Source organism: Homarus americanus, unplaced genomic scaffold (assembly GCF_018991925.1).
Source record: "Homarus americanus isolate GMGI-L3 unplaced genomic scaffold, GMGI_Hamer_2.0 scaffold39647, whole genome shotgun sequence".
NCBI classification, from domain to species: Eukaryota; Metazoa; Arthropoda; class Malacostraca; order Decapoda; family Nephropidae; genus Homarus; species Homarus americanus.
In genome coordinates this window covers 188,624-215,506 of record NW_024715917.1, presented here as the reverse complement: position 1 = coordinate 215,506, position 26,883 = coordinate 188,624, and the positions used below count along the sequence as shown (strand labels likewise).

The following is a 26,883-nucleotide window of genomic DNA, read 5'->3' as shown; positions in this document are numbered from 1 at the left end:
TAGGCAATTTTCGGTGAGCTGGAACCACTACCCAAAACCCATTGAAACAATGGTTTCGTTAACGAGCAACCTTCTAGAACGGATTGTGCTCAGTAACCGAGGACCACTGTATTTCCTAAAAGAACGAGAGGAGAGAGAATACTGAATCAAGTTCTGTTTATGAAATCGAGAGGTTAGCCTAGGGGTGAGGGGCAGGGTAAGGTAGAGCCACCATTTAACGAGATTCATTTAATGGTTTAATAATAGTCATCCTGCCATCCCTAAAAACAACCCCAGGTGGCAGTATCATTAATAATATACTGTACTGTACAAACTTATCTTTAACTTATGAAGAAAAATAAAAATTTCCATGAACTGAGTTGAATTGTTTAATCCCAAATACAAAGTACTAAAGCAAATATAATGAAGATAAAGGAAGGTCAAAACATTTATACTGGTGTCCTTAACTACAGTAATTCTCTAGTCTTAATCTTGGCACAATGTTCATAGACTGAAGTTCTTGAAATAAAAGCTTGCAAGCATAAGGGATAATTATAGACAATATCGCTTGGACGACCGACAATAATGACACCAGCCTGAGTACCCCAGCAGACCGACGAAGTTGCACACGCCCACGCCAAAGGCATCGGACGATATCATCAACCGTTCTAGTAGCAACAACATACTGAAGGAAGTAAACAATACAAATAGACAAATACATGGTCAGTAAGGTTGAGAGTAGTAGTGTATGTTACTGCCTCACCTGTGGTCAGTAAGACTGTTACATGAATTTGTCCTTGTTACAAGTCATAATAAAGGGGTTAGGTGTGAGTGGTTGGTAGTGTCACAAAAGGCAGGTCTAAAACTTAACAAAGACCTAAAACATAAAATAAAACACCAGCTGTATATTGCATTATGCAAAAGAAACATTATTGAACATAGACAAATTTATTCTTTTTATCTTATTTCTTATGGGCATCAGCTCACCCGGCACAGCTCATTTTATAGTGATCACACAAGGCCTGAGGGCAAAAAAAAAAAAAAAAAAATTATATATACTGTATATATATATATATATATATATATATATATATATATATATATATATATATATATATATATATATATATATATATATATATATATATATATATATATATATATATATATATATATATATATATATATATATATATATATATATATATATACATATATATATATATATATAGGATATCTATTTTGGATTCAGGTTACATCTTCAGAGGCAACTGAAGATGCCTCTGAAGATGTCTTGAAAAAAGACGTAAAGCTAAGGTAACGTTGTTTCCATTTTCCGCGATTTTCAAATTTATCATCACCATTTGATTTACATGAAATATATATATATATATATATATATATATATATATATATATATATATATATATATATATATATATATATATATATATATATATATATATATATATATATATATATATATTGTTGATATATATATATATATATATATATATATATATATATATATATATATATATATAACAACAAGTCCATGTTATATGGACTAAAAATGAAATATATATATATATATATATATATATATATATATATATATATATATATATATATATATATATATATATATAAATATATAAATAAATAAATAAATAAAAATAATAATAATAAAAATAAATAATTATAAAGAAAATTATAATTAAGAATAATAAAAAACATCAAGAGCCATAAGAAATACAAAGAATAAAAAGATTAACACTGTAGTGAGAAACAATATACTGTATGTTGTGTTGCAAGAGAAACAATTGAGACCCTGCAGTTGTGTGTAAATGAGGCAGAAAGTCAGATTATCAACCTGGGACTTGGTCACATAGCAGCAGGATTGTTATCTTTCATATTAACTTAATTAACTGTTCTTAACTTTTACGCTTATAGTTATGATCCGTCAACAGTAGTTAACATTATAATTAAACACCAGCCTAAGAGATGCACCTGTACAGTTCATCAAAACCCAACAACAGAGGAATCCTACTATTTTTTTATTTCAACGGACGCTCACCTTGCACCGGGTCCAATCAGACAATCTCGCCCATCTCCCGGAGCCTCAGACCTCCGTCGCTGGCACGCCCTTCCGTGGGCTGTCTGGTCAGCACGGCACGAGGGCTCGGAAGGGCGAGCATCTTGTCCATGACCATGTGCTTAAGTTTCTGATAATACACAGGACCAAAGAAGATATACCCGTCAGCCTCCCCAGTGGTCCCACAAGATGTCCTTTCCTGGGGATAAATTTGGAAAGCAGAACTGTTATTACTGGTGGGCATTAATTAAGGAGTTGAGTCATGAATACAAGTACTTCTATTAGTCACTATTGAGTCAAAGATTCATTAAGATGTGGACACGAGAAACAGAGAAGTTACATCTGCCGAAATAGTTTTGGGTCGCGGTCCACGAGAAAACAAACGTCCGAGCTTAATGGTTGACAGACCGAGGACGACGACTACTACTCCTGGTTGTTATTTTGAAGAATCACTTTCTACATAATGTACTGTACAAAGTCAGACAGATACATCAATATCTTTATATACTGTACTGTTGTTCACCACTATCTAGCACAGTGGCTTATCCTGTCTTTAGAACACAACATAACACAACCTCCATCAAACTAATATTAAATTTTTTTTTCACATTATTTCTTTATACATTTTGCTACCTTGCTCCTCCCTGTTCACTCTTAACATCCAGTCATTTAGGCCAGAATTCAGAACAGTGGTTTGAAACCGCATGAAGGTTTAAACCCAGGATCGAGCAAAGATTGACGATTGTTAGTATTCAGAACGCTGGCTTGAGCCAACACAAAGATTCAACCAGATTTGAGATCGGAATTGTCGATCCTCGTGATTAATCCAGCCCGCAGGGCAGGTTTGGCTGCCGATCCTTCAAGCAAGTCAACATGAGTTTTGACAGAACACGGCTTTTGGCGATATCGCGAAATCGGAAATTTTGTAAAGAGAAGACTGATGGTAGATGGGCAGAATCCTTTTCAATTTTTATGATGACACACAATTTAAACAACGATATAGGTTCATCAAGGAGATTTCCTTGTTATTTTTCATGATATGAAGCACCTACTTGACAGACCTGTTAGCTATGGTTCATCTCTACCTCCCATTCATCAGCTGATGATTGAGAAGATTCTTCACATCTAATAGTTTCCAGGTAAGAAAGATTCTGGTTACTGAATGAGTTATGGTAATGTGTTACAACACTTCAGTGTTTAGGGTCCATGAAGATCAAGTAGGTAAATGTTAAGAACGCTGATGCTTTTATGTTGAACGTTTTTCTTTAGGAAAACTATTTTGATGTATTTTCAATATAATTGAATCAATGCCGAGTGCATTTTGATTTTAATGTATTAAAGGAAAGTGCTTTCTTAACATTACTAATCAGGGAAATGCGAGGTTAAAAGAACAGAAAGAAACCTAACCTAACTAAACCTAGCCAGGTTACTACGCTTCATCTTGCTTTGGTTATGAATATTGACACCTGTCCCGGATTATATCTACAATTTGTATGTAATTGTTCTGCCTCTATGAATTTCTTTGTCATCATATAACAACACAGCCACGTTGTAATACAGTACAATAAATCATTATAATTTGATTGTCAATATAGAAATAGAAGTAACTTATGATGTACAGGAGATTTATCCTCCTCCGTAAAAACTCATCAAGCCGTAGTTGGCCATAATCTTGTAAACATTCCTCTCGATGGTGATTGGCTGTCATAATGGTGTAGATGAAATGATTGACTGGAATTTCAGTGATTGAATCCTTGCTTGTAACTGAACAAAATGCAACAGATTACCCGGGATTCAAAGTCGCCGATGTTCTGAAGATGGGTAATCCACTGCAGGAAATCTCTGATCGAGGAATCCTGATTCACATGCCTAAGCCGAGCTCAAATCCCAGATTCAAACTACCATTATGAATTCAAGCCTTAGTAATTATTTGATTAAAATGGCAGTACAATACAGTAAGTTAACCACTAAACCCTGCATGACCCTTCACACAACACAACCAACACATTCCTTAACCACTAAACCCTGCATGACCCTTCACACAACACAACCAACACATTCCTAACCACTAAACCCTGCATGACCCTTCACACAACACAACCAACACATTCCTTAACCACTAAACCCTGCATGACCCTTCACACAACACAACCAACACATTCCTTAACCACTAAACCCTGCATGACCCTTCACACAACACAACCAACACATTCCTTAACCACTAAACCCTGCATGACCCTTCACACAACACAACCAACACATCCTTAACCACTAAACCCTGCATGACCCTTCACACAACACAACCAACACATTCCTAACCACTAAACCCTGCATGACCCTTCACACAACACAACCAACACATTCCTAACCACTAAACTCTGCATGACCCTTCACACACCTTCCTTTTCTTATTCATTCAGTTGACATAATCTTATTATTTTAATAAAATATAACTTTAGCCCAAGATTAAAAACACTTAATTTGTAAAACCTTAACTCTATTTACTTGAAATATCTATTATTTTGCACAGATGTAGTTCTGCCGTCCACCATTTGCTAGATGGTAATTGTGAAACAGTAATGGAAAGGTGTACAGTAGTTTAGTGTAGTGTAGTGTAGAGAGTAGAGTAGAGTAGAGAGAGAGAGTGCAGTGCAGTACAGTGCAGTGCAGTGCAGTGCAGTACAGTGCAGTGCAGTAGTGCAGTGCAGTACAGTACAGTACAGTACAGTATTTAAACAAAATAATTACAAACACTATACAGTGTAAATTAATTCAAGCAAATATAAAGTTTAATTATGACTGTACTGTGTGAGCCAAGCATTTAACACCTCTATTACACACCTGGTAATTATATCCATGCTTCACCAGCTCCTCCATGATCTCCTTCACTGGTGTCCCAAAGGCTGTTCCATAGTTAAACTTTCCTTCAAGAGCAGCAGCTTTACTACCCGAAGTTCCATAAGTTTTCCCACTGTCATTCTAGATGAAAACCATGAGGGTTCATGATCATGTCCGGGTAAAGCCCCTTGTCCGAGAAGAAGGTCTTCCTGTTGCACTATGAGGCCCGCTACCCCTTCTGACCGCCGACGAGAACTTGTCTCCAATCTCTGGTCGACGTGTTTGTCTTTAAAAGAATTTTGATCAAATTAAATTCGTCGGGATCCGATGACAACATAACTTTTTCAACGAAATAGAACCCGTCCCTTATGAACCACCGGTGTATCTCTGAACTCCACTGCCTCGGAGCTTGTTCGCCAGTGTAAGACAGCTGTGTTACTGTGGGCATCTGTTTATTAATGAGGACTTGTCTGGAAGTACAGGTGTCCCCACAGCTGCCAGACCGTCACTGTCAAGTGTTTCATGTTTCCAGATTGGTTTTGTTTGCCAGTTTCCAGGACCTGCATCAGTGGGCCCTGGACTCTGTCTGAGGTTTGGTTGGCGAAGGTTTCACGGAACACTTGGCATTACGGACATCGATGCACGCGGTAGACTCTGTCCAGGGACGCCTTGTTGATGACGATGGCATCTTCATATCGCATTCGAATAGCTCATCACGGCCACCATGGCATTATGACCGCAGGAAGATGTTCAAAGTTGATAAGTTCAATAGTCCTGGTTTTGACTAGAGGCTTATGAGGGTAAACAAGATTGTACAGTAATGTATCAATCCTGTTTCTCTGGTTGTAGCCAATGGTGCCCATCGCCTGTTTACCCATGGCACACTGGTAGGTATTACGAGGGCTCTGGTTGTGGTGAGGGTACGATGAGACCGCACACACGCCTAAAATTGTAAACGGTTCTATTTCCATGTGGGTTGTTTTGGGAGTAATCCGTGTTCATACATGGCAATGCTCAGTCATTTTCTTCATTCACGTCCAAATACTCAACCAGGCCCTCGGGAAGAAAGTCGCCGAACGCCATCAGCCCACGGGTCTCTAATGTGATCCTCCATTACGGGTCTCGGCTCGACGATGCTAACTTATGTAAACACAACGATGCTTATAATGGGTGTAGATAGACACAAAGCCACTGATGACAGTGTTAGGCCTCATAGCGCGAAAAACCCTCACAACTCTCTTGTGGTCTCTGGTCACCCGATGATGTTAACGTTGAGAAATACCAAGAAAACATCTCTGTTTGACAACTCTTCTCCGACAGCAGATTGATGTCTTCTACACCACAGTTAAAGCAAGTTCAATGATAGGCTCAGGATCTACTTCTGTTGTGATGTGAGTCATTAAGGCTAAGTTCTTCACTAAGCCACAAGATTCTCCTTCTGGGGTGTCAGAGGGGCACACCATACCCCACTGTGAAGGCTGGAGAGACTCGACCACTAACTTTACGCCGCGTCTTCAAACTGGGAATTGACGCTGGCCATCATGCCCAGGGCAGATATATAGGACAACCCGGCAGTACCTGAGTTACTCCTTGTCTTCCATCTTGAACCTCTTGATGGTCCAATTACCAGTTGATATGGCCACCTCCAGGCCATTGGTTATGGCATCCTGGCTCGACTGCATGTACTGAACGGCATCAAACTGAGAAACTTTCCCTTTTTACCAAGAATAATGTCTGCTTTTTTAGATCAGAATTAAACTTCTTGAACAAATCCTCAAACAAGAGAGATGAGAGACCCGCCAGTTCTAACCTCTTGTTGTCAGTAGTAGTCACGATCGTCGACGCGTTCTGGTGTCGCCTGTGCCTCTATCACGCTGCCATCAGAGCTAAATATATCGACTTCATTTTAAAGTTGAATTTTTCTACAGAACGTGAGCTAAGATAGTGGTGGCCAGCAGGTCTGCGGCTTCATCAACGTCTTCGGCAGCGTCAAAAAACCTTTCTGACGAACTTTGTTGCCAATAAACTTGAGAGCTTTGCCTGCGTGTAAACATTCAACCTCGCACATTCTTCGAGCGAAGCGGCAAATGAAGTCATAATTCTATCTTCCGCTCCAATCATCTGAACAATTTCCTGGTCACTGGCGACTCCTATAGCTTTAAACACAATACCGATGGAACGCCTTCAGTCAGGGTATTGTGTTTGAGGTAATACTTCCCGTTCTTTATGATGACGTTGGTACGAGACTTTTCTTGGGTAGAAGAAGAGGTGACCTGGCAAGTGAGTCCACCTTTCTTGTCTTCTTCAACAATCATGCGATTCTTTGACAACTGCTCCTGGATGAGGATCACCTGTTACAAAACCATATATTAGTTGGTCAATAACACAGTGCTCACTTCTTATACAGAGTAACACCCTGACCAGTGCACTAAGTCCTCCATAAAACTCTAGAACACTACTTACTGTATAGTTAAGTGTTACTGGTAGTACAGCAGGCCCTTGAATTAGCGGGGGTTAAGTTCTAAAATGGCCACGAATCGCCAAATCGCGAATAATATTTGCGGACAGGGGGATATTTTACTTGTGTACAAAGAAATGTATATTACCTTTATGTGTTTGCCCTTAGGACAATTATTTATTTTACCTGTATTGCATATGCATGCATGCACACATACATACCACACACATATACTGTACAATACAAGTAAAAAGTTACTGTTTCTAGAATGAATGGCTTCATGTCCCAACTGCAAAAATGCCAGCAACTTTAAAACTACCCTTAAACATTCTTAGATACAGCCAGGGTGTCATCCACGTAATAATCAAGGTCCGCGAATTAAATCCACAAATTGTCAAGGCAAGCTGTACTTAATGTGTTAGTAAGTGTAAGGTGAGAGTTTAACAATAAAGTGTTGTGTTAAGGAAAAGTTTACACACCCAAACAAACTAACATGTACAGTCCCATATGTACCATCAACTGCTACTGTACCGTGGCAAAATTGACTTGAATTGAATTGAAACAGTTTATTTCGCCAAAAAACACAGAAACAGAGTGGATAATAATAACAATATTAACATGGCTGAGCCAGTTGAGAACCTTTGCTCTCTTTTAGGCACCTGATATATACTATACATTTATCTCAAGGAAGTATTATGTAATATTTAGTATCATCTGGAATAGTACAATAGCATGGTGGTAATAAGAACATCTCATAATGTTACCATGGTTATCACTTCAATATTATTATTATTATTATTTTTTTTTTACAGTGAAATTGAAAACATAAGTATAATGGGGGCAGTACAACATGGGTTGTACAGCAATAAGGTTGAACAAGAGGACAGAGCTGTCAGGATTATAACTAGTTAACAAATATGTTTATTGCAATGGTAATTACTTATCTATTTACATGATAATTTCCGATAAACGGTTTTGATGGTACAATAAAAGCAGGTACTGTAAATATCGTAAGTGTTACAAGAAATATTAATATGACAATAGATTTTTTAAGAGATGATTTAAAGGAAGGGGCGTAGTCTTTGCTGGATGGGTGGGGGTAAGTTGTTCCACAGCCTTCACACCATGATATTTTATGGAGGTCTGGGACTGAGAGGGCGCATGGGGGTGGTCTTCGTAGATCTGGGAGACTAAGTTGTATCTCTGATTATTCCGGAACTTGAAATAACTATTGTCAAAAGTGATAGATAGATTTGTAAACAAAGAGGGCACAGCAGTAGGTATCAATATCTTGAATTTTAAAATTTTCAATACAGTATAGCAAATTTCTCGTTTGTGTGATCTGTTTTTCAAGTAGGTCATTGTCCGTACAACTCTTTTTTGTGCAGTAACCAGAGATTGTGTTTTGAAGAGCCAGAGAGCCCCCATAGTGTGTGACAGTGTATCAGGTGTTGGTAGACAAGATCATGATAGATTTCTTTCATTGTTGTGAGAGTGAGTGACTGTAAGTGTGATACATGATACCGCACTGTTTATTGATTTTACTGTGAATGGTTTGTATGTGGTTTCTTCAGTTAAGTTTTTAATAAACAATATCTCGAGAATTTAGTATTTTGTTGGCGTTTGAGGACTGTATTACCAAGGTACAGGGGTCCAAGTCTGGGGGTAAGTTTTTCCTTCTGTGAAAGATCGTGTAGTGAGTTATCTCAAGGTTTAAGGTCACTTTATTACATATTACCCAGCTCCTGACTTTAATTAATTCAGTGTTCATTGTTCTCATCAAGGAATGGAGGTCTGAGTTGCTGGCATAGAGATTACTATCGTCTGCAAATAAGTTGTATTTTATGAGTGAGCTAGCATGGACTATATCGTTTATGTACAACAAAAACAGTACTGGACCGAGAATGGAACTTTGGGAGACACCATACAAGATTGGCGAGGAGTCAGATTGGTGATTATTATAGCAGACATACTGCATCCTGTTGGACAGATATGAGGTAAACCAATTTGGGACGGGCCCCTAATGCCGTAATGTTCAAGTTTTGAGAGGAGGATGGTATGGTCGAGCAGTATCGAAGGCTTCAGAGAGGTCCAAGAATATACCGACTGTGAACTGATTATCATCAAAGGAATTTAAGATGTCATTAGTAAAGGATAGCAGAGCACTCTCAGTCGACCTTCTAGCTCTAAGTCCAAATTTCGCTTGTGATATAGGGTTTGGAAATGGATACAGTTTTCACTGACTTAGTTTTGAGGGAAGCATTTATCAAAGCAAGCATTGAAGATGCAAGAGATTGCAGCTGTTCACATTAGGGTTGTCGGAGGCATAGACAAGATCCCAGTTAGCATTCATTAGGTTGTTTTAAAAGGAGCATGTTGTCAGTGCAGTAGTCTCTGTATTGGATTGAGACTCTACTAGACCTTTCAGGTCTTGTGGCTGTTTTATACATGGCAAAAACTGGTAAGTGATCTGAGATACTGTTATAAATAATTCCACTTGCAAGATTGTTAGGAGTGTTGTTAGTCCAGATATGATCTATCACAGTGGCAGAGGTGGCAGTTACTCTAGTGGGTTTGGTTATAGTGTTGAAGAAGAGTTTAGAATGACAGGTAGCAAGAAGGTCTAATACTGAGGTGTCAGTTTCTGATTTTAATAGATCAAGGTTGAAATCTCCTGTAATGTAGCAGTCTTTCTTCTCTGAACTTATGATAGTGATAAGCTCGAAAATTTATCAAGAAAATTCATTAGTGTGGGGTCTTCTGTAGATTATCCCTACTAGGATATTTGGTGTGTCGTTATGTAATTCAACGAAAACACTCTCCGTGTACCCCTCCTGAACCATCATCTCTTGAAGTGTTATACTTGGTATCAACATATAGGACACCACCACTGTGTCGTGACGTGTTGGCAGTGTCTATTATAATTAGGAATGTTATACAAATGGTCAATATCGTTAGCAAGTTTGGTCTCACAGACCCAAGTACATCAAATTTGTGGTCAACAGAAGAAAAACACTGATCTAAAAAGGTATCTAGATGAAGGGAATACTGCTGATGTTATGGCTAATCAAGAAGGAATGAGGTAGTAGGAGACTAGAACTAAACTCGGGAGAGTCAGGAAAGTAATTGTTACAGCTGGGGTTGGTGTAACCCAGTGAGTTTTGTAGAAAGGCATCAGGATCGATATGAGGGAGTATTGTTGCCGACACATGGGAGTTAGCTAAATAAATTATTAAAAGAGACAGTGAAGGTTAAGATAAAATAAGTATTATGTTACCTTCTCCTGCCCTTAATGATGAAATGCGCCAGTGGTGGGGACACTCGTTATACTTGGCCAGCTCAGTGTGGGTACGACACTCTGACAACACACAGTTTGATGACGCAACATGATGGGCATGCGACCTGTGTAAGTACAGTACAGTATATGATGACACTCTTATAGAAGTAAATTTTATACTTTTATTTAAAAATAATGTGGGGGGTGGTGGTGGTGGCAAAACAAGTTATTAAAATTAGCCACTGTGATAGAGAAAAAATACAATACAGGATCCCGACTTAACGAAACCGCCAATACAAATGAGGTCCCATTGGGTCAATTATTTTAAAAATCAGACATAGGCACAACTGGTTCAATAGTATTAATGCGAGAACTAGTTTGTGTGGCGTAACAGCGAGGTGGGCGACAGGTAGGGTAATGTCACCTAAAGCGCCTTGAGGAGAGTCAGTACATCTTACCCTCACCCATTAATGTGTGTGATCAAGTACAGACTGTTGTTTTTCATTTATTAACTCTTATTTTTCTGCCCTCATCATGGTTCCCAAATGCAAACCTGATGCAAGTGATTGTAGTGCATCTCCAAAAAAGGAAAATAATTACAATTGAAGTGAAAGTTGATGTAATTAAACATTCTGAAAAAGGCAAAACAGCTCCAGTCATTGGTAAAGTGTTGGGCTTCAGTCGATCAATGGTCAGAACAATTTTGAATGACAGACACAAAATTCTTGAACAAGGATCTACATCAATTCACTCCAAATGTAATAACAAAACAAAGAAGTGGATTGTTAACTGAAATGGAATGTTGATATGGGTGGAAGATCAAAACCAACGACGTCTGCCTTTAAGTCTAGCTTGATTCAGGAAAAGCGAGAGGCTTGCACACTGACTTGAAGGCTAAACGTGGTGGTGAAAGGGATGGGGAAGATTTTGTTGCTAGTAGGGGCTGGTTTAACTGGTTTGAAAAACTCTGCCCAATTTGTCTACAACTCGGGGCTTTGAAGATGATGTTGTGAAAAATATTGAGAGTGGTAGACCTTGGAACCAACTCCAGCTTGATATTCATGAGGATGATGTCACACAGTTGCTTGAGTCTCATGCTGAAGAATTAATCTATGAGGACCTGAGTGAACTGGAGAAATAAATTTTGTCAGAGGATGTAGAGTAAACTGAAACTCCTGAACCAAAGGGAATCATAACAAAAGCAATGGCAGATGGTCTCAGGCTTATTGAAGAAGGATTGTTTAAATTTGAACAGCAAGATTCACCAAGATTCATAGAGGTATTACTGAATATCTATGATGCTACAGAGAGATTTATAAGGAAAGAAGTTCAGTTCAACCATCCCAATAAAGTAGTCTCTGTCACTCCTACAAATGCCCATCTCTACATGTAAGCCAGCCCCAGGTTTCAATGTAAGTGTTAAACTTTAATTTTTAGTTTCCTTTACTGTATTTTGTCATTCAATTCTTCTTTTCTCTTAAATTATGTAATTCAAGATGTATAAATGACTTGGGCTATGATATAGTGTACATAGTATGTGTTCGACTCAAGAATTTCCTCAGGAATGAACTCATTAAGTAACCCGGGACCCCAGTACAGGCAAACCTCTATTTCACATTAATTAATTGTAACAATGCCGATATATTAAGACCACTTCCTATTTGTGACATAAACAAACTCACACAACCAATATTCATCATCCGGCTAACTTGCCAAGTCGACATAAGGCATCACTCACTTCATTTATCAGCTGGGGCGTCACCTAACAGAGCACTGCCTCTGGTCAACTTCCAGCCATTGTTTCTTCTTGGTTACATGTGAGTAAGAACTATCGATGTATCAATGTTTATCAATGTTGTTTTTACCTTACAGTGAGAGGACATCACTAAAGCTCACACTGTACTCTGTTTTAATATCTGTGAAGTTCTTTTGCTCTGACTATGAAGTGCATCAGAAGGTCAATAATATGGGACCACTAATTTCAACAATAACTCAACGTGTCATTCCAAAGACCGCCCCCTCTCCCCTTAGCAAATTTATGGGTGTGCCACTGCCATAACCTAACCTAATAGACTAACAAGTACAGCACTACAAAATCTGACTACTGTAGTTTGCTGTATATTAATATTGAAGAAATAATTCTGGTACATTGTTACAGTTTGGGGTACAGAATACACAAGAGGAACTGTAACCACAAAAACACCACCAGGAACTATGTAATGATACAGAGACAGGACCCTCATACAGTATCCATAAGTACAAGAGATGGTTACAGGTGTTAAGAATACAGGAGCACTAACCAATAGGGATGTCTCTTATGAATATCCTCACGGTCGCCCTCATGTACTCCGTCCACCATTATGGGGGCGGAATATATTATGTCTCTTGGCCGACATTCATGAGGTGCCGTCTAGTTGACAATGTTCATGCCCTCCTCGATGTTTGGCTTCCCTACTCGCACATCCATGTACCTGCAACAAGTTCATTGAGGTTTATTATTACAGTACTGTATTAAAAAGTAACCTGGCAAAATGTACATAATGGTAGCAACACTTGTACACACCATACAGTCTGTCTCTATGGGAGTAGTACTGTACAGGCTGCTATGTGAAGCTGGTGAGTTAAGTAGTACTGTACAGGCTGCTATGTGAAGCTGGTGAGTTAAGGAGTACTGTACAAGCTGCTCGTGGAAGCTGGTGAGTTAAGTAGTTCTGTACAAGCTGCTATGTGAAGCTGGTGAGTTAAGGGGTACTGCAAGCTGCTATGTGAAGCTGGTGAGTTAAGGAGTACTGTACAAGCTGCTATGTGAAGCTGGTGAGTTAAGGAGTACTGTACAAGCTGCTATGTAAGCTGGTGAGTTAAGGAGTACTGTACAAGCTGCTATGTGAAGCTGGTGAGTTAAGTAGTTCTGTACAGGCTGCTATGTGAAGCTGGTGAGTTAAGTAGTACTGTACAGGCTGCTATGTGAAGCTGGTGAGTTAAGTAGTACTGTACAGGCTGCTAGGTGAAGCTGGTGAGTTAAGGAGTACTGTACAAGCTGCTATGTGAAGCTGGTGAGTTAAGTAGTACTGTACAGGCTGCTATGTGAAGCTTGGTGAGTTAAGGAGTACTGTACAGGCTGCTATGTGAGCTGGTGAGTTAAGGAGTACTGTACAGGCTGCTATGTGAAGTTGGTGAGTTAAGGAGTACTGTACAAGCTGCTATGTGAAGCTGGTGAGTTAAGGAGTACTGTACAGGCTATTGTTTCATAAAGAACACTATATAAAGAGTGACCAAAATCTAGGATTGGTAAAGATGTTCTGAGAGAAACTTAAATATTGAACGTTTATGTCAGAATTGTACAATTAAGGAAACAGAAAGCAGAAGAAAGTCAATTTACTAATCTGTACAAAAAATAAATGAATCTACAAACCCTGATATAACATAGTCCCCAATTAGCCTTCAGGAGGTTACTGTATTCCCAAAATTTTAGTTCTTACTTGACATAAAACAATGGATCCACATCACTGGTAACTCTGCTGTTGGCTGACAATATTCTTGATGTCTCGTTGATGAAGTAATTAAATGAATCAATGTGCTGTTTCACTGGACCTTTGGCGTAAGGCGGCACCAATTTCCATTTTTCCTACACGTGAAAAAAGAGGATGAATTAAAATGAGACCTAAACAAACAGTGAACTATTATGATGTAATGTTATAGTAAGACTCATCCAGGTACTGTGTGGATGCTGTAACTCTCATGGATTGACTAAGACTCATCCAGGTACTGTGTGGATGTACTGTAACTCTCATGGATTGACTAAGACTCATCCAGGTACTGTGTGGATGTACTGTAACTCTCATGGATTGACTAAGACTCATCCAGGTACTGTGTGGTCTCTATCTCTCATGGATTGACTAAGACTCATCCAGGTACTGTGTGGATGTACTGTAACTCTCATGGATTGACTAAGACTCATCCAGGTACTGTGTGGATGTACTGTAACTCTCATGGATTGACTAAGACTCATCCAGGTACTGTGTGGATGTACTGTAACTCTCATGGATTGACTCTGACGACAAGCTGCTAATATTAAGCAATGACACTACACTAACTTAGCCAAATTTTAACAGTGGATTATACTCTTGCCACACTAACCTGTGCCCATAGGCCCGCCCCTCTTCTATACTAATAGCTGATTGGTTCATAAAAATTCAAACTAAATGTGTTGACAGTTGGTAAGCAGAACTGTTATTATCTAAAATAATGTTAAATATTTGAACTATCAAACTGTAAATGATTTCAAGTCATTTCAGAGGATGTTAGAAAATGTTAAATATTTATCATAAAACGTTGATATAAATAACTGCTATATACGGCTGTCGGGGTGGTAGAACGTTCAGGGAACCAATCAGCTATTTGTAGAGCTATAGGCGAAGCGTGGCTTATCAGGCAGGTAGCGATAAATACTATAGTGGATGTATGCTAATCAAATGCCTGTCGTGCTTAGCCCAGAAATATTTCAGTACAGTAAACTCTTACTTCTGGACCTCTCAGATCCAGATTTGGTTGATCCGGATGGCGTCTGGATGTGGCAAATGTCTATCGGTCTGTCTCTCTCAATCTGAATACGTGTTTACTTCGCTGCTAAAATGGACCCAGTCCATCTCCACAACTAGTCACAGCAGCGTCCTCCTCAGTCTGTGTGCTGTACACCATCTCATTACCTTTAGTCGCGCCCTTTTGTTGTTCTCGTGTATTTTGTGCCTTGTGACTGTTGTGCAGTGATGACACCCAAACACAGCTTACTGTAGCAAGTTGTTACAGAAGTTAAGAGTGGTTGGTCTGTAACGTAGTGAATGTGGTGTAAACACCAAATGGTGTCTGATAAACAGGCTAAGGGTTCCTGCAGTCCTCTGAGACCACAAGCTGTATTAAAACTAAAAAGAGGTAAGTTAAAACTATACTGTACAGTATTGATATAAAGTAAGAACAAAAATACTGTCTACAGAATAATATAGTGATATCCCGTTAGCGGAACAATTGGTGCAGAGCACTTCAGGAATGAGAAATTTTAGGGTAACGAGGCGACTCTCTCAGAACCGGAAAAATCCCTCATCCCGGAATTTTCTGGGTAACGTTATATTTTCTGGAAAACTGTTCCCAAAGCCGTAATTTTCGAAAAATTCCAACTTTGGGAACAATTTTCGAGAAAATGTCAATTCGACTGGAGAGTTCGGGTTTGAGGATTCGGCTAGGAGATATTACTGTACACTAATGCGGTATAATTATTATTACAGTACACCCTTGTTATTTGTGAGGTTAGGTTCAGAAATAGCACGAATAACAAAACCGCGAACAGCAACTTATACTACCTTAGTGCACTACTATACCTATACCAAACAACTGACCAGCACGGCAGCACTCATCCTCTCTTTTAACTTATCTAATAATAAACTTTCTTTGTCAGGGTCATCACTGACTTCTGCCATTACATTTCACTTCACTAGCACTGACACTAGGTAGTCTTTTAGGGCCATTCACACAAAACACTAAAGTTTTGAGAGTACAACACGAGATGCTGCATGGGGTGACTCGTGCTGCAGTAAAAGGATGCAAGCTGGCCACCATAGCTACCACCTGCTTTATTATTTAATACTATTAATACCATATTATTATTGTTATTACCCATGTCAATAAAATCCATGTACAGTATTATGATTATTATTAACGTGCCTTTGTCACCCGGTTCATTCAGACATTTGCCACATCCGGACACCTTCTCCCCCTTATTTGTCCAGAAGTGCGAGGGTTTACTGTACTGTAGCTTGTGTTCATTCACTGGAGCATGCAAAGAGGGCTTCTTGTTACATATTTATTTTCAGTAATGATGATGATGTAGAGTACAATACAGTGGAGTACAGTCCAGTACAGTACTTCAGATTTACTTCACCATTAAGTTACACATTTTAGTGTGAACGCACCACTAGATCAACTGACAATGGTAGAGTTTATATTCAGATGAGATAACTTGGTGGTTTGTTCCTGCTAAGATCAGACAGAATTTAGAGATGGTTTGTTTAATACACTGAGACCATAAACCAGTGGCAAACTGGAAACGGTTTTATCAAATCCTAATTTCAAGCCAATTTTTTTTGGTTTTATCAATTTTATTATTAACATGTCTTTGGAAAATGTACAGTTCAGTCAAGAAATTTACCTTAAGTATAAAGAGTAAATAATGAGGCTTACCAAGTTAAACTTTTTGGTGGATTATGTAAACTTGTGAACTGAAATGCGTTAAGATGTATTACAGGTTGTACACCACCACTATTATCACCCCTATAACTCACCACTATTATCACCCTCTAAACTCACCACTATTATCACCTCTATAACTCACCACTATTATCACCCTCATAACTCACCACTATTATCACCCCTATAACTCACCACCATATCACCTCTATAACTCACCACTATTATCACCCCTATAACTCACTCTATTATCACCCCTATAACTCACCTCATTATCACCCTATAACTCACCTCTTATCACCCTCTAACTCACCACTATTATCACCCTCTATAACTCACCTCCACTATTATCACCTCTATAACTCACCACTATTATCACCTCTATAACTCACCACTTTATCACCCTTATAACCACCACTATATCACCCCTATAACTCACCACTATTATCACCCTCTATAACTCACCACTATTATCACCCTCTATAACTCACCACTATTATCACCCCTATAACTCACCACTATTATCACCCTCTATAACTCACCACTATATCACCTCTATAACTCACCACTATTATCACCCTCTATAACTCACCACATTATCACCCCTATAACTCACCACTATTATCACTCTCTATAACTCACCACTTTATCACCCTCATAACTCACCCTATTATCACCCTCTATAACTCACCACTATTATCACCCCCTATAACTCACCACTATTATCACCCTCTATAACTCACCACTATTATCACCCTCTATAACCCTCACCACATCACCCTCATAACTCACCACTACACACCCCTATAACTCACCACTATTATCACCCTCTATAACTCACCACTATTATCACCCTCTATAACTCACCACTATTATCACCCCTATAACTCACCACTATTATCACCCTCTATAACTCACCACTATTATCACCCTCTATAACTCCACCACTATTATCACCCCTCTATAACTCAACCCCACTTCATCACTCTATAACTCACCACCACTTCACACCTATAACTCACCACACCAATCACCCTCATAACCTCACTACTATTATCACACTCTAAACTCACCACTATTATCACCCCTATAACTCACCACCATATCACCTCTATAACTCACTCTATTATCACCTCTATAACCCACCACTATTATCACCCCTATAACTCACACTATTATCACCCTCTATAACTCACCACTATTATCACCTCTAACTCACCACTATTATCACCTCCATAACTCACCCTATTATCACCCTCAACTCACCACATATCACCTCTAACCACCTCACCACATCATCTATAACTCACCACTATCACCTCACTACCACATCACCCCTTATCTCACCACTATTATCAACCTCTATAACCTCACCACTATTATCACCCTCTATAACTCACCACTATTATCACCTCTATAACTCACCTCTATTATCACCCTCTATAACTCACCACTATTATCACCTCTATAACCCCACCACTATTATCACCCTCTATAACTCACCACATCACCTCTATAACTCACCACTATTATCACCCTCTATAACTCACCACTATTATCACCCTCTATAACTCACCACTATCACCCTCTATAACTCCACCACTATTATCACCCTCTATAACTCACCACTATTATCACCCTCTATAACTCACCTCTATTATCACCCCTATAACTCACCACATATTATCACCTCTATAACTCACCTCTATTATCACCCTCTATAACTCACCACTATTATCACTCTATAACTCACCACTATTATCACCCTTATAACTCACCACTATTATCACCCCTATAACTCACCACTATTATCACCTCTATAACTCACCACTATTATCACCCTCTATAACTCACCACTATTATCACCCTCTATAACTCACCACTATTATCAACCCCTCATAACTCACCACTATTATCACCCTCTATAACTCACCACTATTATCACCCTTCATAACTCACCACTATTATCCTCTATAACTCACCTCTATTACCCCTATAACTCACCACTATTATGACCTCTATAACTCACCACTATTATCACCCCTATAACTCACCACTATTATGACCTCTATAACTCACACCATACTATCACCCTTGTAACTCACCTCTATGGATCTAACAGGATCGTGCTGGGGTCTAAGTCAGCCCACTCAGGCACAGGGGTTTCCGCACAGTTTCTCCCATGGTGTGAGGCTCACACTACCACACAGCTCTTGTCTTATCATAGGTCAGGTGCCCACTACACGGTCGCCCCCCTGCTGCTTGACTGTGCAGCAATGGTTCAGGTGGCTGGGACTCACAGATCCTGGAACATGGTGGTAATATTGACAACAGTATACAGTACAGTACAGTACAGTATATATAACCGATTTGGCCGGCATATAAGACTTTTTTAATGTATCCCAAATTACCTCCCGCGCTAATCACTTCAATATGGATGGCAGGCCGAAGGCCAGAGGCGTAATGCCTAGCTAGGAGTCTGGGCGAGCAGTAGTTCTCTACACAAAAATTTGGTTACTAATAATATTACTAATAATAAAATACTGAAAAACAAGCAATTATCACAATTTATTATCACAAACTTACAACAATTTTGCAAAGACATAAATAGTGGCTTACATTGGCTTAACGGCAGAGGGAAGCCCACAATTTTCCGAGAAAATTTCAATTCGCCGCCGAGTTCTGGGTTTTGAGGGATTCTAAGTGGAGGTGAAATAGAAGAAAAGGAACAAAATTTAAGATTAAACTTGAGGAGGTAATGCGTGAGAGAATTAAGGATAAACATCATTGAAGAAAAGAATAAACAAGGAATAACCAATGAACAGAAGATAAGGGACAAAATCAAAAGGAAAAAAAGACTGTGACCAGAATAAAACAGCTGAGATCAACAAACAAGGGGATGAAGAGATCAACAAACAGGGAATATCAAGAAGCAGAGAATGATGAATCAACAATCAAAAAATGAGACCAGGAAAGAACTGAAAATAAGGAACAAAATATTGCACAGCATAAAGGAAAACCCAAAGATTTTGGGTTTGCAGGCAAGATTAAGAAAAATAGGTATCAACGGATCTTTATGCTGACGATAAAACATGATTAAGACAAAACCGGACAGAGAAGGCAAAGTTTTACTCAGGAACCAGCAGAGGAAGTACCCAGTCTTCCAACCAAGGATGTGCCTACACTGTCATCTATAGGTTTCTCCATCACACAGATAAAGTAAGCTAAAAAAAGTTGAAAAGTAACAAGTCTCCAGGGCCAGATGGTCTGCATCCAAGAATCATCAACGGAGGAATTGATAAGCTCCCAGAACCACTGAAAATTTATTTGAACACCCTTCAATAGTGGCCAAATTACCAGAGGACTGGGATTGTAAACATCACTGCTATATTCAAGCACGGAAACAGCTGTGACCCATCAAACTGCAGACCAATGAGCCTCACCAGTGTAATCTGTAAGCTAATGGAATCACTATTCAGGAAAAGATAATGGGGCTATGAAGGAACATTAATTATTCAGTTCAGTACTAAGCACTTTGGTTTCTTGCCAGGGCGATCAACAAGTGTACAACTGATAAAAGTGATGGATCAGTGGCTACTTGGATTTCATCCGAAGAAATGCAAGTACTGTACCATATACCAGAGTTGGAACGTCTAATGCAAATAGTAACAGATTGAATAAATACGAGGAAATGACGGAAGTTGTAATATATTCAAATGTCTTTAGTTTGCCATTAGAGAGAACATTTTCTGTTACCTGTAGGATTGGATGCTATGATGGAACCCATTCACTTTATATCACTTTATATGTTAAATGCCTTCCCATGATTCTACTTTGCTGGATGTTTGTATTTTATGAGTAAAAAGCTTGTGTCTGTACTTATACTTTTTGGACACTGTATTTCTGGCAGTTAACTTTGTGTGCATTATAAACAAGAAAACCCACACCATGGACGTGTAGATCATCCTGGGTAATTGATTCTCTACCAGAACGTCGGTAACGATAATGAGATTATAATACAGAGTTGTAGGAGTCATGACAGTGGCTTGGTTCACAATAATAGAAGTGTACTCTGGAGAAGACATAGGGGTAGTAATTGATAACAAGCTGAATTTTCCAGGACATCTAGGTGAGAAAATAAACAAAACGAATAGGATAGTTGGCCTCATAAGACGTACATTTGTATCCCTAGATGAGGAAATTTTCAAATCATTATATGTAACTCGTAAGACCCCGCCTGAATATGCTATATCAAGTCTGGTGTCCATATTTAATTAAGGACATAGAAGCAATGAAAACATGCAGCAAGAACAAGTAAACTGGTACCAACGTTGACCTGTGAAGAAAGGTTAAGGAAGCTGAGATTACCCACAGTAGCCTACAGAGAGAGACATGATAGAAACACACAAAAGACTGTGTGTTATGACCCACAAGTGTGTCAGGATATTTATATTTTGAGAGGACCAGTCAAGAGGTCATCATAAGAAAATATTTCAGGAAGATCACGACAAACAAGAAGAAAGAACCTGTTCTGTAACAGAGCAATAAATAATTGGAATGTGTTACCCCAGTATGTAATTGAATCTAAATCAGTCTTAACTTTTTAAAGAAATTTGGACAAAACTTGAGAAATCAGGATTTGCTATTTGATTGCAAAGCAAAATTCAGTTAAATAAAATTATCTCGACTGCCATCACCACCACTTACTGAGCTGAAGGTTTAGAGCTGGATACACAGGTGTAACAGCATCTGTCCACAATGCCATCTGTGAGTATTATTTTAGTCTCAGTCCTCAGAGGATCTTTGAATATAACTTTGAATCAGTAGTTTAAACAATTCTAAGACACTTTTTTCTATGACATTTCCTCACAAATGACTCAACCCAACCTCCTAACTGCCCCCCCAGCATATGTAGGCTGTTTCAGGGAAATGTCATACAAAGTGTCTTAGAATTGTTTGGTAATATTTTACTTTAGGACATACAGTAGCGCCTCCCCATAGGTTATAAACTAATGAAATATTTACATCTACCTATTCTGAGCATTTTGAACCCCATATATACCTGGCAAAATTGACAATAGCGACACAATTGAATTGAATTTATTTTACTTAGTTTTCAGTCTTCGCTGTGAGGAGATATTATCGGCTCATCACACATGCACAATGTTGACTGACGTCATCCAGTCGTGACCAATGATGTAATGATATCATCACGTGAATTTTTTTTCACCAGTAACATCTGAATTTTCTCAAAGGAAGCAGCCGGGTAATTTCATTGACCAGTCTCACAATGGCCATGGTAGACGTTGGTTGTCATTTGTGCTCCCACGATTATTTTAAGTTTATTGTCGAGTTTTACGAGAAAGACGATCATTCTATCCAATTCTTACGTATCCCTGGTCCTTCCACTCTAATTAAGGTATTGTACTTTCGGACATGGTGCGCCTCAAAGTTTTAAACTACTGAAACATTTAGGTTAGTTTAAACTAGGCTCACTAGGGGTCCAAGGCAGAGCCCCGAGCTAGGGTTAGGTTAGGTTACATGACTCATTTTCATGTTCTCCCCATCCCAAAACTCTGATTCCAGGCTCTCCCCCATTATTGTTGAGGGGGTGGAGGGCAAACAAGCAATTTCACCAAAAATGAAGGTCAAAGTCGTTTAAAAAACACCAAAAATACACAAGAAAAACATATGGTATTTTTGCATTAGTGCACACAACTTTCCTCCCCAAAATCTATTGTCATATTAAAAAAGATGTCTAAATATAAGATAATTTTCATCTACTTTATCCACCATTATCGCCTCCCACACTGAGTGTCTCCTTCATATAATCACGTCACGCGGCCAATCAAAAGCGGGTTTTTTTTGCCACCAATTAAAATGATTTGTGACTTAATTCAGAGTATTTTAGCCCAATCAAATTCGATTTTTATTTTGGGTCTCATATTTTGAAATTCAAATTCATTTCCGAACCATGGCAGTCTGCTGGGCGTCACTTCAATTATATGGAGCTGATTGTGCGTTTTGGGGAAAAAAACGCAAGCAATAGAATTTTTAGATCTCTTGGTGTTCTCCGACCTCAGTAACGGTCCCAAGTGTAAGAACGAATGTAAATATTGTCGCCAAGACCAACATATGTGGCATTGTGGTAACTTCGTTCCTTATCCAAGACAAAGAAGAGACATTGCAGGCCAATAAGGTAAGAAATAAGTGATTCCATCATATGGTGAGTGAGGGTTAGGTTAGGTTTATGTTTAGTGTTTATTTTTTGTGTATTTTGTATTCGCTAGCCATAATTTGGTCGGAAAAGCCTCACCCAAAAACCCTGATAACTAAAATAACAGGCAATTTAATACAGAAATGAAGATCAAAACCGAAACAAAACAAAAAATACACTAGAAAAACATAGTTTTGACTTTCTAACAGAGTTGTGTGCTCTAATGCAAATTTACCAAACATATTGGTCAACCGCCAGGGACTAATGTCCTAAAGTAAAACTTACCAAATTGCTAGATAGATTCATGGATGATAGAGAGGTAGTAACTCTCGGCAGGAGCTGTCATGCACAGGCCAACCGGCCATTGTACAGACTCCTTATGTTCTTATGTTAGTAAGAACTTAACCAGTCACAGTAAGATGTCCACTGGGAAAAGTTTAAAACATTTATCTTCTACATAATAATTTCAAAGTTCAATAAGTAACATAGAGAACTGTCAGAGTGAGCATTGATGGTGTTAGTAAGTTACTAGTGGTGATAATAAGTTATTGATGGTGTTAGTAAGTTACTAGTGGTGATAATAAGTTATTGATGGTGTTAGTAAGTTACTAGTGGTGATAATAAGTTATTGTGAAGGTAGTAAGAATTATCAACTGCTGGCCCTTAGAACAAGCTTGACCAACACTGACACGCGGTTAGGTACAATAAAGAACAATTAAATGTCACCAGTGCGAGAGAGAGGAGATGACCAACCTGCTAACAAGAGTTAAGACGATAAAGGTTGTCTTGTGTTGACTCACATCACGGCTGCTGCTGGCTGTTACTTTATGTCAAAAAATACCACAACCTTAACCCAAAACAATTTTCTCCTATATTATACATTAAACCTTAAACAGTCTAACGAATTTTATTAGAATAACTTTTTTAGTTATATTTAATTTAATAATAAATGTACTTACTGTAAATATTAGGTATATTGGTTTTGTTCGTGGTGTATTTTAACATTAATCATCTTGTGTGACTTGGTTCTGTTGGCCCTTGTGATCTTCAGGATAATTATCAAACATTTTAACACCTAAATAATTCTGAATAATTTATTTTATTATTAATATTAATATTACTACAGTATGGATAAAATATCAATTATTATATGTTGTATGTTTAACATTATTGTTGGTTATTTTAGTGTTTACTGTATGTGGCCCAGTAGTATATAATCTTATCTTATATTTAGTTGACAATCTTTCTTCCCTTTCTCTTCGCCGCAATGTTGCTTCACCTATCTCCTTTACAGGTCTTTAACGGGCAATGTTCGGTGGATTTAGTATCCTGCGTACCGCCGGCAAGGCCGTGGGCTTGTACCGCTCGTCCTGCCCAGGAAGGATCTCTGTGAGCTTCAAGAATTGCCAAAGAAATAGTTGCTAAGATTCAATGTCACGAAGTATAAGAGGAGATGCATCTGGGAGGTACCAACGGTAAGGAGGCATATCATATGTCCCAACAGGACGAAGAAAATGCATTAATTGAGACAGTGTGAAAATGACCTGGGTGTGTGTTAACACTTGAAGTTCTCGGCCATTGTGAGAAGGTGAATCAGGCAACTAAATTATTAGATAAAGCGCTTCCCCATCTGGAGTACTGTCACCCCATCTGGTCCCCGAGATATGCTAGGACTGTCAGTTGATTGAAAATGTCCAACGGAGGGCCACCAGACTGGTGCCTGCACTTCGGCACCTCAACTACCCTGAGAGATTAGAGCGCCAGAAGTTGCCTAGCCTATACTACAGACGGGCAAGGGGAGACCTAATTGTCCTCTGAGCACCCTCACCAACCAGCTCTCTGCTTGTAACCATGCTGCCTTCCCAGCACCAAGCTGCATTTACATCCAATACAACATGTATACAGAGAGCACATTGTATTTTTGAGTCGAGAACCCAAACAACCTGTTCCACAATACCTTACCTAACAGAGTAAGCGTAACTGCTGTCACTAGAATAACCCTTAACAGACTGTTAAATCATGAAGCAAATCTTACTTTTATCCTGCCTTGGCGATAACTAGGTAAGAATTTAGAACCCACAGAGGCCAGCCAATCTATAGGAAATCAAAGGCATACTGTAGTGTGAATAACTAGACAAAATGGTAATTAGGGCGATTAAAGCCCAGGAGTCAATGTTACCTTGAATGACAATATCCATATTACTCGGGGAACATTTACCCCCTGGGAGATGGGCGGTATAGAGCTGTAGTGTTGTGTTGAGGAAATGACCATGGGCTGACGGTGTGTACTGTACTCGGTGCCGGTAATACAGGGTCAGAGGGCCCCATACACTACTCACCAGTGGCCGAATATTACAATGTCCAACCTAGAACAACTTAGAATAGGCAGCCTGAGGCATCACAAAAATTGTGACCAAGTCCCAGTTGCTCTTTTCATACTTACACACACAATTCAAGGTCTCAATTATCTTTACTTTTGATAACACAATATATATATATATATATATATATATATATATATATATATATATATATATATATATATATATATATATATATATATATATATATATATATATATATATATATATATATATATATATATATATTTTTTTTTTTTTTTTTTTTTTTTTTTTCACTGCTATTGATCTTTTCCTATTTTTGGTTTTTATTATTTATGGTTCTATGTCTATTTTATCATTATTTTGGTAAAGTGTAGAAAAGAGTGACCAGAAGTTGTCTGTTGATTTTCTTCATTTTGCTCCACTTATTGTTTTGATGATTTTAAGTATATTAAGAGACGACAACTGTCGCCATTTTTTGGCTTACCTCGCTGAATCCTCCTCAAGAGATGTTTCCCAAATGATGATGAACGCTTCCACGTATTCCTTCCTCGCCATTGCGATGTACGTATATCAAACTCAATATTAGGATAAGTTGTTTAACACATAATTAATGATGATATTAATGCAGAACCTGACCCAATCAAACCCATAGGTTGGATATGTTAGGTCAGGTTCTATGCATTGTAGCTTCCATTTTGTGTTTAATATCATTGATATTAGTGTGGAAATTTCAACCAATTCGGACAATTCCTTCAGGGGTCACCCTTTCTACACCTTTACCATTATTTTTGTATTTATTATACTTATTATATTTTCGTCCTCAGGCCCCGTGGGCTATACCCGTAAAAAATCTTATTACACTCTTAGGGTCAGTAGATGTTTACTGCACTGTATAGCGTAGTGTGTGTTGAGATAAGCTGATTATACACAACGGGAATCTTTGTTTATTCATATACAATAATTACTTTAATATTTTACAAAGTGAACTGATAACTGCACATATTATCCTCCCTAACACACATACAGTACTGGAGACTTAACGTAATGGTCGACAATTTATTTCTTAAGACTTCTACATATTTATTACCTTATACACAGTGGTAAAGTTTATATCAACCTGACTTACTGGTGTTATAACTGACACAAAACGGAGATAATAAATTTACACAAGCATTAACACACACACACACACACACACACACACACACACACACACACACACACACACACACACACACACACACACACACACACACACACACACACACACACACACTACATAAATTGTAGAACAATAAGTAATAACATTTCTTTCTCTATGTCTACTTTACACACGAAGAGACTTTTGAGAAACACAAACTTACAAAAATATTGTTAATAACTCATGTGTCTCCGCTAACAATAACCTTACTAAACACTTGAGTATTACCACGAGTA

General features: G+C 38.4%; 1 pseudogene; it reads right to left on the bottom strand.

The window, feature by feature from the left end:
* Window positions 1-213: 213 nt before the first annotated feature.
* Window positions 214-26,001, bottom strand: LOC121857974 (annotated as a pseudogene).
* Window positions 26,002-26,883: the final 882 nt, after the last annotated feature.